Source organism: Symphalangus syndactylus, chromosome 4 (genome assembly GCF_028878055.3).
Source record: "Symphalangus syndactylus isolate Jambi chromosome 4, NHGRI_mSymSyn1-v2.1_pri, whole genome shotgun sequence".
Taxonomy (NCBI): Eukaryota; Metazoa; Chordata; class Mammalia; order Primates; family Hylobatidae; genus Symphalangus; species Symphalangus syndactylus.
This window is the reverse complement of record NC_072426.2, coordinates 18,206,507-18,218,822: the sequence shown is the minus strand read 5'-3', so window position 1 is coordinate 18,218,822 and position 12,316 is coordinate 18,206,507. Positions and strand designations below refer to the sequence as shown.

The following is a 12,316-nucleotide window of genomic DNA, read 5'->3' as shown; positions in this document are numbered from 1 at the left end:
GCTGCAAGGCGGCAACGAGGCTGGGGGAGGGGCGCCCGCCATTGCCCAGGCTTGCTTAGGTAAACAAAGCAGCCAGGAAGCTCGAACTGGGTGGAGCCCACCACAGCTCAAGGAGGCCTGCCTGCCTCTGTAGGCTCCACCTCTGGGGGCAGGGCACAGACAACCAAAAACTCAGCGAGAACCTCCACAGCCTTAAATGTCCCTGTCTGACTGACAGCTTTGAAGAGAGTAGTGGTTCTCCCAGCACGCAGCTGGAGATCTGAGAACGGACAGACTGCCTCCTAAAGTGGGTCCCTCACCCCTGAGCAGCCTAACTGGGAGGCACCCCCCCAGTAGGGACAGACTGACACCTCATTCAACCGGGTACTCCTCTGAGACAAAACTTTCAGAGGAACTATCAGACAGCTGAATTTGTGGTCTCACGAAAATCTGCTGTTCTGCAGCCACCGGTGCTGACACCCAGCCAAACAGGGTCTGGAGTGGACCTCTAGTAAACTCCAACAGACCTGCAGCTGAGGGTCTTGTCTGGTAGAAGGAAAATTAACAAACAGAAAGGACATCCACACCAAAAACCCATCTGTACATCACCATCATCGAAGACAAAAAGTAGACAAAACCACAAAGATGGGGAAAAAACAGACCAAAAAAACTGGAAACTCTAAAAAACAGAGCACCTCTCCTCCTCCAAAGGAACGCAGTTCCTCACCAGCAACGGAACAAAGCTGGATGGAGGATGACTTTGATGAGTTGAGAGAAGAAGGCTTCAGACGATCAAACTACTCTGAGCTATGAGAGGAAATTCAAAACAATAGCAAAGAAGTTAAAAACTTTGAAAAAAAATTAGAAGAATGGATAACTAGAATAACCAATGGAGAGAAGGGCTTAAAGGAGATGATGGAGCTGAAAGCCAAGTTTCGAGAACTACGCGAAGAATGCAGAAGCCTCAGTAGCAGATGCGATCAACTGGAAGAAAGGGTATCGCTGATAGAAGATGAAATGAATGAAATGAAGAGAGAAGGGAAGTTTAGAGAAAAAAGAATAAAAAGAAATGAACAAAGCCTCCAAGAAATTTGGGACTATGTGAAAAGACCAAACCTACGTCTGATTGGTGTACCTGAATATGATGGGGAGAATGGAACCAAGTTGGAAAACACTCTGCAAGATATTATCCAGGAGAACTTCCCCAATCTAGCAAGGCAGGCCAGCATTCAGATTCAGGAAATACAGAGAACGCCACAAAGATACTCCTCGAGAAGGGCAACTCCAAGACACATAATTGTCAGATTCACCAAAGTTGAAATGAAGGAAAAAATGTTAAGGGCAGCCAGAGAGACAGGTCGGGTTACCCACAAAGGGAAGCCCATCAGACTAACAGCTGATCTCTCAGCAGAAACTCTACAAGCCAGAAGAGAGTGGGGGCCGATATTCAACATTCTTAAAGAAAAGAATTTTCAACCCAGAATTTCCTATCCCACCAAACTAAGCTTCATAAGTGAAGGAGAAATAAAATACTTTACAGACAAGCAAACGCTGAGTGATTTTGTCACCACCAGGCCTGCCCTAAAAGAGCTCCTGAAGGAAGCACTAAACATGGAAAGGAACAACCGGTACCAGCCCCTGCAAAAACATGCCAAATTGTAAAGACCATCGAGGCTAGGAAGAAACTATAGCAACTAACGAGCAAAATAACCAACTAACATCATAATGACAGGATCAGATTCACACATAACAATATTCACGTTAAATGTAAATGGGCTAAATGCTCCAATCAAAAGACACAGACTGGCAAACTGGATACGGAGTCAGGACCCATCAGTGTGCTGTATTCAGGAAACCCATCTCACGTGCAGAGACACACATAGACTCAAAATAAAGGGATGGAGGAAGATCTATCAAGCAACTGGAAAACAAAAAAAGGCAGGGGTTGCAATCCTAGTCTCTGATAAAATAGACTTTAAACCAACAAAGATCAAAAGAGACAAAGAAGGCCATTACATAATGGTAAAGGGATCAATTCAACAAGAAGAGCTAACTATCCTAAATATATATGCACCCAACACAGGAGCACCCAGATTCATAAAGCAAGTCCTTAGTGACCTACAAAGGGACTTAAACTCCCACACAATAATAATGGGAGATTTTAACACCCCACTGTCAGCATTAGACAGATCAACCAGACAGAAAGTTAACAAGGATATCCAGGAATTCAACTCAGCTCTACATAAAGTGGACCTAATAGACATCTACAGAACTCTCCACCCCAAATCAACAGAATATACATTTTTTTCAGCACCACACCACACCTATTCCAAAATCGACCACATAGTTGGAAGTAAAGCTCTTCTCAGCAAATGTAAAAGAACAGAGATTATAACAAACTGTCTCTCAGACCACAGTGCAATCAAACTAGAACTCAGGATTAAGAAACTCAGTCAAAACCGCTCAACTACATGGAAACTGAACAACCTGCTCCTGAATGACTACTGGGTACATAATGAAATGAAGGCAGAAATAAAGATGTTCTTTGAAACCAACGAGAACAAAGACACAACATACCAGAATCTCTGGGACACGTTCAAAGCAGTGTGTAGAGGGAAATTTATAGCACTAAATGCCCACAAGAGAAAGCAGGAAAGATCCAAAATTGACACCCTAACATCACAATTAAAAGAACTAGAAAAGCAAGAGCAAACACATTCAAAAGCTAGCAGAAGGCTAGAAATAACTAAAATCAGAGCAGAACTGAAGGAAATAGAGACACAAAAAACCCTTCAAAAAATTAATGAATCCAGGAGCTGGTTTTTTGAAAAGATCAACAAAATTGATGGACCGCTAGCAAGACTAATAAAGAAGAAAAGAGAGAAGAATCAAATAGATGCAATAAAAAACGAAAAAGGGGATATCACCACCGATCCCACAGAAATACAATCTACCATCAGAGAATACTACAAACACCTCTATGCAAATAAACTAGAAAATCTAGAAGAAATGGATAAATTCCTCGACAAATACACCCTCCCAAGACTAAACCAGGAAGAAGTTGAATCTCTGAATAGACCAATAACAGGTTCTGAAATTGTGGCAATAATCAATAGCTTACCAACCAAAAAGAGTCCAGGACCTGATGGATTCACAGCTGAATTCTACCAGAGGTACAAGGAGGAACTGGTACCATTCCTTCTGAAACTATTCCAATCGATAGAAAAAGAGGGAATCCTCCCTAACACATTTTACGAAGCCAGCATCGTCCTGATACCAAAACCTGGCAGAGACATAACCAAAAAAGAGAATTTCAGACCAATATCCTTGATGAACATTGATGCAAAAATCCTCAATAAAATACTGGCAAACCGAATCCAGCAGCACATCAAAAAGCTTATACACCATGATCAAGTGGGCTTCATCCCTGGGATGCAAGGCTAGTTCAACATACGCAAATCAATAAATGTAATCCAGCATATAAACAGAACCAAAGACAAAAACCACATGATTATCTCAATAGATGCAGAAAAGGCCTTTGACAAAATTCAACAACCCTTCATGCTAAAAACTCTCAATAAATTAGGTATTGATGGGACATATCTCAAAATAATAAGAGCTATCTACAACAAACCCACAGCCAATATCATACTGAATGGGCAAAAACTGGAAGCATTCCCTCTGAAAACTGGCACAAGACAGGGATGCCCTCTCTCACCGCTCCTATTCAACATAGTGCTGGAAGTTCTGGCCAGAGCAATCAGGCAGGAGAAGGAAATAAAGGGTATTCAATTAGGAAAAGAGGAAGTCAAATTGTCCCTGTTTGCAGATGACATGATTGTATATCTAGAAAACCCCATTGTCTCAGCCCAAAATCTCCTTAAGCTGATTAGCAACTTCAGCAAAGTCTCAGGATACAAAATTAATGTACAAAAATCACAAGCATTCTTGTACACCAATAACAGACAAACAGAGAGCCAAATCATGAGTGAACTCCCATTCACAATTGCTTCAAAGAGAATAAAATACCTAGGAATCCAACTTACAAGGGATGTGAAGGACCTCTTCAAGGAGAACTACAAACCACTGCTCAATGAAATAAAAGAGGATACAAACAAATGGAAGAACATTCCATGCTCATGGGTTGGAAGAATCAATATCGTGAAAATGGCCATACTGCCCAAGGTAATTTATAGATTCAATGCCATCCCCATCAAGCTACCAATGACTTTCTTCACAGAATTGGAAAAAACTACTTTAAAGTTCATATGGAACCAAAAAAGAGCCCGCATCGCCAAGTCAATCCTAAGCCAAAAGAACAAAGCTGGAGGCATCACGCTACCTGACTTTAAACTATACTACAAGGCTACAGTAACCAAAACAGCATGGTACTGGTACCACAACAGAGACATAGATCAATGGAACAGAACAGAGCCCTCAGAAATGATGCCGCATAGCTACAACTATCTGATCTTTGACAAACCTGACAAAAACAAGAAATGGGGAAAGGCTTCCCTATTTAATAAATGGTGCTGGGAAAACTGGCTAGCCATATGTAGAAAGCTGCAACTGGATCCCTTCCTTACACCTTATACAAAAATTAATTCAAGATGGATTAAAGACTTATATGTTAGACCTAAAACCATTAAAATCCTACAAGAAAACCTAGGCAATACCGTTCAGGACATAGGCGTGGGCAAGGACTTCATGTCTAAAACACCAAAAGCAATGGCAACAAAAGCCAAAATCGACAAATGGGATCTCATTAAACTAAAGAGCTTCTGCACAGCAAAAGAAACTATCATCAGAGTGAACAGACAACCTACAGAATGGGAGAAAATTTTTGCAACCTACTCATCTGACAAAGGGCTAATATCCAGAATCTACAATGAACTCAAACAAATTTACAAGAAAAAAACAAACAACCCCATGAAAAAGTGGGCAAAGGACATGAACAGACACTTCTCAAAAGAAGACATTTATGCAGCCAAAAAACACATGAAGAAATGCTCCTCATCACTGGCCATCAGAGAAATGCAAATCAAAACCACAGTGAGATACCATCTCACACCAGTTAGAATGGCCATCATTAAAAAATCAGGAAACAACAGGTGCTGGAGAGGATGTGGAGAAATAGGAACACTTTTACACTGTTGGTGGGACTGTAAACTAGTTCAACCATTGTGGAAGTCAGTGTGGCGATTCCTCAGGGATCTAGAACTAGAAATACCATTTGACCCAGCCATCCCATTACTGGGTATATACCCAAAGGACTATAAATCATGCTGCTATAGAGACACATGCACACGTATGTTTATTGCGGCACTATTCACAATAGCAAAGAGTTGGAACCAACCCAAAGGTCCAACAACGATAGACTGGATTAAGAAAATGTGGCACATATACACCATGGAATACTATGCAGCCATAAAAAATGATGAGTTCGTGTCCTTTGTAGGGACATGGATGAAACTGGAAAACATCATTCTCAGTAAACTGTCGCAAGGACAAAAAACCAAACACCGCATGTTCTCACTCATAGGTGGGAATTGAACAATGAGAACTCATGGACACAGGAAGGGGAACATCACGCTCCGGGGACTGTTGTGGGGTGGGGGGAGGGGGGAGGGACAGCATTAGGAGATACACCTAATGCTAAATGACGAATTAATGGGTGCAGGAAATCAACATGGCACATGGATACATATGTAACAAACCTGCACATTGTGCACATGTACCCTAAAACCCTAAAGTATAATAAAAAAAAAAAAAAAAAAAACTTAATTACCTAGAAAAAAAAAATCCTACTGGGTACTTTTTTTTTTTTTTTAAACTATTGTAAATAGTATGCTTTTAAATTTTTCTCTAGCTGTTGCTGCTATATAAAACTGCTACTGACTTTTAGTTATTAATCTTATAACTGGTAACTTTGCCAGAAACTTGACAAATTTATTGCATTATTTCCCCAAATGATGAATTATAATAATTTGGGCAGAATTCCTTCAGGTTTCCTATTTTGTAGAAAACCATGTTATTTCTGAATAATAATAATTTACTTTCCAATTCTTATAGCATTTCTTTTTTTTCTTATTGCACTATGATATTTAATCCAATACTGAATAGCAATAGTTATATTGTGAATGATTATAATGATTCACCATTGATTATAATGTTTTCTATAAAATTTCCATGCATAACTCCTTCAGGTTAAAGAAATTCATTTTTATAACTTGTCCACTGGGGTTTTGTATCAAAAATTATTAAATGTTATCAACTGTGTATTCTATACCTATTAAAATAATATTTTCTCCTTTAATATATTAATGTGATACATTACTTAATAGATTTTATAATGTTAAATCTAATGTTTATAATGTTAAAATTGCATTCCTAGAGTATATCATACTTGGTAATTATATATCGTCTTTTTATACATTGCTGAATTCAGTTTATACTTTTCCTTTTTCAGATTTTTTTTGGCAGGGCGCCGTGGCTCATGCCTGTAATCCCAGCACTTTGGGAGGCTGAGGCAGGTGTATCACCTGAGGTCAGGAGTTCAAGACCAGCCTGGCCAATATGGTGAAACCCCCGTCTCTACTAAAAATACAAAAATTAGCCGGTCATAGTGGAGGGCACCTGTAATCCTAGCTACTCAGGAGGCTGAGGCAGGAGTATCACTTGAACCCAGGAGGCAGAGGTTGCAGTGAGCTGAGATCGTGCCATTGCACTCCAGTCTGGGAGAAAAGAGAAAAACTCCATCTCAAAAAAAGAAAAAAAGAATTTTTTTTGTCCTTGTATTAATAAGATTGGCCCGTTTTTCCCCTTTCCTTTACTCTCTTTACTTTTGATAACAAAATAAATTAAATATGTAAGCTGAACTGGAAAACCTTCTCTTTTATTCTATTAACTGGAAGTTCAGGTTTGGAGTTACCTTTCTTTGAATGTTTCTTTCAACGCTCCTGTAAAACTGTATGGATCTGCTGTTTTCCTCAAGGGAGAATTATGTACTACAGATAACCTTATGATTTTTATTTCTTGATTAATTTTGAGTCAATTTTGGTAACTTTTAAAAGTATTTTGTTCATTTCACTTAATTTTTCAAATGTGTTAACATTAAAGTTACTTATATTTTCTTGTCATTTTGATCTCAGCCACATCTTTAGTGACACCTTCTTATTCATTCCTAATCTTTTGTGCTGTCTCCTTTGTTTCCTTAATAGATCTTGCCTGACGTTCGTCAAAATCATTAGTTTCTCAGAAAATCATTTTTGGTTTTGTTGATTCAAAATTACGAAGTTTTTTATGTTTTTCTGCTTTTGTCTTTATTATTTTATTTCTTCTTACTCCTACATTTTCTGGGTTTACAATTGTGCGATACATAATGACAATTTCAGTCAACAACAGAGTGCATACATGATGCCCTCCATAATATTATAATGAAGCTGAAAAATTCCTTTCACACAGTGACTTCTTAGCATTGTAACATAACACATTACTCACACGTTTGCGGTGATTACTCACACTTTGCTGCCAGTCATGTACGAGTATAGCACATGCAATTATGTACAGTACATAATACGTGGTGATAAAGGACTATGTTACTAGTTTATGTATTTACTATACTATACTTTTTATTACTATTTTAGAGTGTATTCCTTCTGCTTATGAAAATAAATGTTAACTGTAAAACAGCCTCAGGTAGGTCCTTCAGGAGGTGTTCCAGAAGGCATTGTTATCACAGGAGATGACAGTTCTATGCATGTTATTGCCCTGAAGACCTTCCAATGGGACAAGATATGGAGGTGGAAGACAGTGATATTGTTCATTCTGACCCTGTATAGGCTAGGCTAATGTGAATGTTTGTGTCTTAGTTAACAAAAAAGTTGCAAAAGTAAACCAAAAAATTTTTGAATAGTAAAAAGCTTATAGAATAAAAACATGAAGAAAAATATGTTTGTACAACTGTACAATGTGTTTGTGTTTTAAGCTAATTGTTACTACAAAAGAGTAAAAAGGTTAAAAATAATTTAAAAATTTATAAAGTAAAAAAGTTGCGGTAAGCTGATTCATTTATTGTTGAAGAAAAATATTTTAAAATAAGTTTAGTGTAGCCTAAGTGTACTGTGTTTATAAGGTGGTATACAGTAATGTCCTAGGCCTTCACATTCACTCACTACTCACTCACTGACTCGCCCAGAGAAACTTCCAGTCCTGCAAGCTCTATTCATGGCAAGTGCCCTAAACAGGTGTAGCATTTTAAAATCTTTTATACAGTATTTTTACTGTACCTTTTCTATATTTAGATATGTATAGATAAACAAATACCATTGTGTTATGATTGCCTACAATATTGAGTACAGTAACATGCTGTACAGGTTGTAGCCTCTGAGCACTAGGCTATCCCATATAGCCTAGGTGTGAGTATGCTATACTATCCAGGCTTATGTAAGTACACCTTTTGATGGTCGCACAATGACAAAATTGCCTAGCAATGCATTTCTCAGCATGTATCATCATCGAGTGAAGTGAAGAATGACTGACTTTTGCTCTTCTTTTTCTAATGTCTTAAGATAAATGCTTAGGTAATCATGTTTTGATTTTTTCCTAATACAAGCATTTTAGGCTTTAAGTTTCCCTATAAAGACTACTGGCTGTGTTCCAAAAGTTTTGAAGTGTTTTATTTTTATTAATGTACAGCTGCTTCTACGATTGTTATTTATGCTAAATTTTTGATTCATGGTTGCTTCTTTGCATGTGTATTAATCATTTTTATTGCGAGTTCATAATATTTTATTTGAGGCCTGCAAATAAAATACATTTCTTCATAACAATAGTACCTGGGGCATTACCAACTTTCAAACTCAACATCTAGTTTAAATTTTTTTAGGCAATATCAATTTCAGTGGCAAAATGATGGGAATGTGGCTTGTGGTTAAGACATCTCACTGGGGACTTATTTTCTTTATTTCTGCTCCATGCAAAGAGAAGGAACATCTTTCCTGCTGTGGGTCACATTTGTCTCTTGTTTACCCACTGTGAGTGACACGCTTTGAGTGGTCCTGGTTTCATGTAGGTATCTCTGATCCTACTTTCTCTACTCTACTCTGGCACCTGTTTTGGCTTCTGTTCTTCAAACATTTGCCAATTAAAACCCAGACTTTAAGCTATAATAATTAGCAGATATTCTCAAGGATAATGCAAGCTCTAGGGCTCAGCTAATCCTCATGGAATCATACTTTCTCATTGTTTGTTTCCTCTAGTTTCATTTCTTTACTTCCAGTTCAGCAGTGTTCTGAAAAAAATTTTTAAGTCTTTACTTAATATTATTTTTCTTACTCCTGGAAGGATTTCTCTGCACATGTATTCTGCCATACTTTTGGAAACTAAAAACCCATTTTATGACACTTTTGGTTGAAATGTATAAAAAAAAACCCAGATCAGTTTGCTGTAACAAACTGTAAACAGCAGAGACATAACTAGAAACTCAAGAAATATGATTTTTCTGTTTAGTTTAATTTGGCAGCTAAATCATATCCTCAAAGCCATAGATTCTTTCTGCCTCTTCATTCTGCCTGTCATATAGGCCTCAATCCAAAGCTATCTATCTCTCTGACATGGTCACAAAATGGTAACAGTATCCACAGAGCTGCATACTTTATGTCCACAATCAAGAAGAGAGGGAACGCTTCCCTAACCATCATATGAGTTTTCTGACTCATATGGTTCCCAATGGGCAACCACTGAACCAAATCCTATAAGAGAAATGTCATGCTTTGATTAATTTAGTCCTGAATTATTTAAAACATATTCCTTGTTTAATATCTAATTCCTTCCTGAAAACTCTGTTGCTAAGTGCAAAAAATACTTTTTCATTTTAAAAGAAAAATTGTGATGCATTTAGTCCCAACTCAAGGTACTTGATAATTTTATATAACAATTCAAATAACTTTACACAATTTTTAAAAATCCAATAATTTGAAAACAAAAATTCAAGTTTAGGCATAAATTAGAATATCCTAAGGGTTTACTGATTTATTCTTTGTCTTATTTTTGTACCATTTTCTTCATCACTTGTTAAACCTTTTGGGACTCTGGTGATCTTGCTCTTAAACTACACTGAAAAATTATAGCATACAAAAATACTTTTGGGATAAAATCAAAGCTAAGAAAATGAAAGCTTTGAAACGTGGAAATAGTGTAGGTTCACAACATACTAACCATTGTGGAAGCTGCAAATCTTCTATCTCTCTTATTTGGCATACATATGCAAAGTCATTGTTTTGTGGTTTTCTAGACATTGCTCAAAATTCAAATTAGATTCATATGAAATTGACTAGAAAATGTTGTGTTGAGTAAATTGAACATGTCTTTGAGTAAATTGAATGTGTCAATGTCAAAAATAATATTTATTATTTTAATTATTTATTATTCCTATTACTTCTATTTTTGATTTAGTGTGTTTTGGGGTAAAAAGGAAAAGCCCCATAGAAAAAAATGAATTGTCTGAAAATGATCTGACTTTTTAAGAACCATTATAGCAAAAAGCAGAACATTTTATGGGATGTAGATCTGTACTGTGGCAAAGGAGATGGGTTTACTTTGACTAACTGATGCTATTCAGGGCATGTCCTTGAAGATCAGTCTCCCCAGACTTCATGGTCACTACACAAATGGGAAGAAAGGGAATGAATATCAATGAGATAATCATCATGCCCACTTCGGCCAGTTTTCTTGCAGTATTTATCTGAATCAAATTTAATCCACACTGAGATCCCACTCTCATCAATAATGGGACATTGAATGTCCCTGATCGTTAGGGATCCCTCCCTCTCTCTATGAGATCATGTAAATCCAGAAAACCCGGAAGGTACTGGTTAGTCACAGCTGGTCGCCGGTATTGGCTCTGTTCTTCTGCCCCCTAATGATGCTATCGAGCATTATCTTCCAATATTCATTAAGCATTCAGCTCTGGGTAGGCTCAGGAATGAATCCCTCCGTCATTCACCCCACCAACTCCAGACCTTCCCTCTGCTCACCAGACTCCAATATATAATGCGCACCTTCCTTATCTCACGCCTGACCCTCTTCTCATTCTGTTCTGTTTCTTCTTGTTAGCTCTCCTAAAGCTTAGCTTCCCATTTTCTACTGCATTTTTCATTTTTGAATAACAACAGCTTTACTGAGATATGATTCACATACCATAGTATTGATCTATTTGAAGTATATAGTTTAATGTCTTTCAGTATGTTCAGAGAGTTATGCAGCAATCTCCACATTTTAGAGCATATTTATAATCCCCAAAATAAATTGCATATGCATTAGCAGTTATTCCCCATTTTCCTTCAGTTTCCCCACACTCTGAGGTAATAAGCAACTACTTATCTAATTTTCTGTTTTAATAGGTTTGTCCATTCTGGACATTTCATATAAATGGAGACATACAATATATACTCTTTTGAATTTGGCTTCTTTCACTAAGCATAATGATTCGCAGATCATTCATTTTATGGCATATATTAGAAGGTAATTCTTTTTATGGCTGAATAATATTTCATTATATGAATATTCTACATTTTGTTTATTAATTCACCAATTGATAGTTGAGTTTTTTTCAGTTTGGTGCTATTATGAATAATATTATCATGAAATTTTGTATAAATGTCTTTGTGGGGACATATGTTTTCTTTCTCTTGGGTAAATTCCTTAGAGTAGAATTGTTGAATTGTATGTTAAGTTTCACTTTTTGAGAAACTGCCAAGTTGTTTTCCAAAGTGACTGTACTATTTTCTATTCCTACAAGCAATGTTATCAGGGTTCTAGTTTCTCCACATCCTTACCAAAACTTATTTGTCTTTTGAATTATAGCCATTATAGTGGGTGTGTAGTGATATGATTGTATTTTTAAAATTTTGAAGGCACCCAGCTTGGCCAGGATCAGCTGGCTAGGAATGGCGAAAAAGGGCATCTTTGTCTTGTGCCAGTTCTTAGAAGAAAGGCTTTCAACTTGTCCCCATTCAGTAAGGTGTTAGCTGTGGGTTTATCATATATGACCTTTATTATGCTGAGGTATATTCCTTCTATGCCTAGTTTGTTGAGAGGTTTTTTTCTTTTTATCATGAAGAGACATCGAATTCTAATAAATACTCTTTCTGTGTCCATTGAGATGATCATATTGTTTTTATCCTTTAGTCTGTCTATGTGATGTTTCATGTTTACTGATTTGCATGTGTTGAACCATCTTTATATCCTTGGGATGAATTTCACTTGATCGTGGTGTATTATCTTTTTGATATGGTGTTGAATTCAGTTTGCTAGTATTCTTTTGGTGATATTTGCC

General features: G+C 37.1%; 1 pseudogene; it reads left to right on the top strand.

Moving 5' to 3' along the window:
• The window catches only part of LOC129480433 (ADP/ATP translocase 2-like), a 58,969-nt pseudogene that overhangs the window by 44,502 nt on the left and 2,151 nt on the right, over positions 1–12,316 (top strand).